The sequence below is a fragment of the Dama dama genome, chromosome 10, assembly GCF_033118175.1.
Source record: "Dama dama isolate Ldn47 chromosome 10, ASM3311817v1, whole genome shotgun sequence".
NCBI classification, from domain to species: Eukaryota; Metazoa; Chordata; class Mammalia; order Artiodactyla; family Cervidae; genus Dama; species Dama dama.
In genome coordinates this window covers 34,981,406-34,983,966 of record NC_083690.1, presented here as the reverse complement: position 1 = coordinate 34,983,966, position 2,561 = coordinate 34,981,406, and the positions used below count along the sequence as shown (strand labels likewise).

The window sequence follows — 2,561 nt, the reverse complement described above, 5'->3', positions numbered from 1 at the left end:
CCATGGGTCCACCACCCACTGCAAACTCAAATTTCTATGCCGGGACCCAATCTGGGCATCTCACCTCCCAAACTGAACTTGTCCTCTTTCCCTTAACCCTGCTCTGTCGAGGAGAATGGGACTCTCCCTGTCCACCCACTTGTCTAGGAGTCATGCTGGGCATCTCCTCCGGTCACCACTGCTGCCCTACCCTCACTCCCACCACCTCTCACAGTGGCTGTTATAGGAACACCCCCACCCCAGTGGTCTCCCTTCTTCTGGTCTCCCCATCCGGCCCACCCTCTACTCCAGCTTCCAGAGTGACCATTCTAAAATGCAATCCTGACTCCTCCTCTCCCTTGCTTGAAATCTCCCCTGGCTGAAAAACCCAAAGAGCAGAATCTGGTCCAGTCTGATCCAATCCAGTCTCAGATTCCCAACCTCAGGACTTTCTCGGGACTGGTTTTATCCATCCTCCCCTCCCTGACGCCCCCAAACCTAGGAAATCCCCAAAGTTTTCTTTGAAGGCTTCTGATTTGCACAGGGTGACTAGAGTTCAGACCATTTCAGCGAAGAGCAGAAAGTGTCAAGGTTTTCATATTAACCCAAGTGGCTTGTTCTGTGCTAATGGATCATTAGTTCTGCGTTCCAGAGTTAACAGAGGTCCAGAGAGGATCAGCGATTTGTTTAAGGTTATTTAGCCCATCATTGGTTCAGCCGGTCTCCAGTGTTCTGTTTGCAGCCCCAGGTCCCTGAATCCAGCATGGACAGCCACTGTCTTGGGCAGGATGCCTGGAAACTGCTGTCCCTCCAACTTCTCCAGGAGGGCCTTGGCTTTGACTCATCCTCCTGGGGAATACACTCCTTCCCACTCTCATGAGAGAGCAGGTCATTCACTTCCTCTCTCAGGCTCCTCCTCCTACCCAGCTTTATCTGCATCCTCCCATGGGAGAGGTTAGACCTAAACCCAGCTATGTGTAGGGAGTCAGGCCTGCCTTCACCCCTCCAGTGAAGAACAGGAGACACGAGAACCTCCTTCATGACTCAGCCCTTCCATTTACTAGTTGTGTGACCTAGACAGGTTACTTAACCTCTCTGTGCCTTGGACCCCTCATCTACAGTGTGGAAGAATGGGGGTAAACGCATATGCGCTCCTTTGTTTTCTCACTTAGTGGCCTTTCCTTGCCATCTGAGCGTTAGAAATGAGGTGAGGACTTAGGGGGAGAGATTATAGACTCCGAGGCAGCCTCTGATATAGGCACGTGGCTCAGCCCAAGTTGGTGTGACTGCCCTGCCTGGGGCTGGAGGCCCAATCTCCATTTGTCGCAAAGTGCTCTCAGCCCTCGTATAACCCTCTGGGCACACATTTCTTTCTTCTCTCTCACTCTCTTTCTTTCCTAGTTGCAACATGTGGAATCTAGCTCCCTGGTCAGGGATCAAACCTGGGCCCCCTGCATTGGGAGTGCAGAGTCTTAACCACTGGACCACCAGGGAAGTCCCTGGGCACAGGTTTCTTGACTTGGACGAGGAGGGAGGTCAGGAGCTCAGTACCATATATCTTGGTCATCCATCTCTTTGGCCACCTCTCCATTCCCTTTATGCACCAGACATTATAGATGGAGGAGAAAAAAAAAAGGAACGTGCTAAAATCTACTCTTTGTTCCTGGAGAAATTTGTTCAGTGTGGAGACAAAAGGGCTTTACCTGTTCTAGCCTTAAATGTAAAAGGGTTTGAGGGAGAAAAAAGGCTCTCCTTTTTTTTATGACATCCAAAGGTAGAATGAGGAACAATAGGGAAAGGGACCTGGGAACCTGAGTGTTGTCCCACAGAGGAAGCGGGGCTCCAGGAAACTGCCTGTTGCCAGAGGTTTGCTCGCAAGGGCTGCCGCACAGCAGGTGGGGTGCTATATAAGGGACTTCTCTATTGGATGAACAAAGGTCCTTCTGGCTGTCCCTTCCGGTTTACCAACCTGTCCGGGAAGTCAGGGAGGAAACCTGGTTGGTTCTGAAACCTAGAAGACAGGGCAAGCCCCATGCTCCTGAGTCATCTCGATTCGCTTCAGGCTTGCTGAGGAGCTAGTGCCTTTTGCTCCCGTCTGTCCTCAGGCTCAGAGCACGGAGTCGGTGCTGAGTGTCTGTGCCTACCTCCCGTCCCCTGGTGCAGCCTGGGCTCCGGTCTGCCCGCTGCGTCAGCACCCGCGTCCCTGTTACATGATCAAGTGGGGTTTGCCGTCTGGAAGCATTAGTGCTGGGCTGACTCGGCAGAGTGGCCAACGCAAGAAAATGCCAGTTCCGTACCTCTTCGGCCAGCTCTCTGAGGCCTCATGGCTACGCAACTTCCTCTTTGAGCAGCCCAGCCTGGCCTTCTTCAGGGTTCCCAGGGTCTTTCGAGGTCACTCTGGCAGACCATTGATGGTGGCAGACTCCCCCAGAGAACTTCAGGTTCCCAGACCCCACGGTTGGAGATTTTGATCCACTCTATTGGACCTGGGACCCTGGATTCTAGACAAGTTCCCCTTGTCTAGGTATTGGCAGAGTGGCTATTCTGAAATGCAAATCAGACCCCATCTCTCCCTTGCTTGA

General features: G+C 52.6%; 1 non-coding gene across 1 annotated transcript; it reads right to left on the bottom strand.

Annotated features, from left to right (window-relative positions):
* Positions 1-1,400: 1,400 nt before the first annotated feature.
* TRNAG-CCC (transfer RNA glycine (anticodon CCC)) lies at positions 1,401-1,473 on the bottom strand. Its single transcript has one exon. It is a non-coding gene; the product is annotated as a tRNA-Gly (tRNA).
* Positions 1,474-2,561: the final 1,088 nt, after the last annotated feature.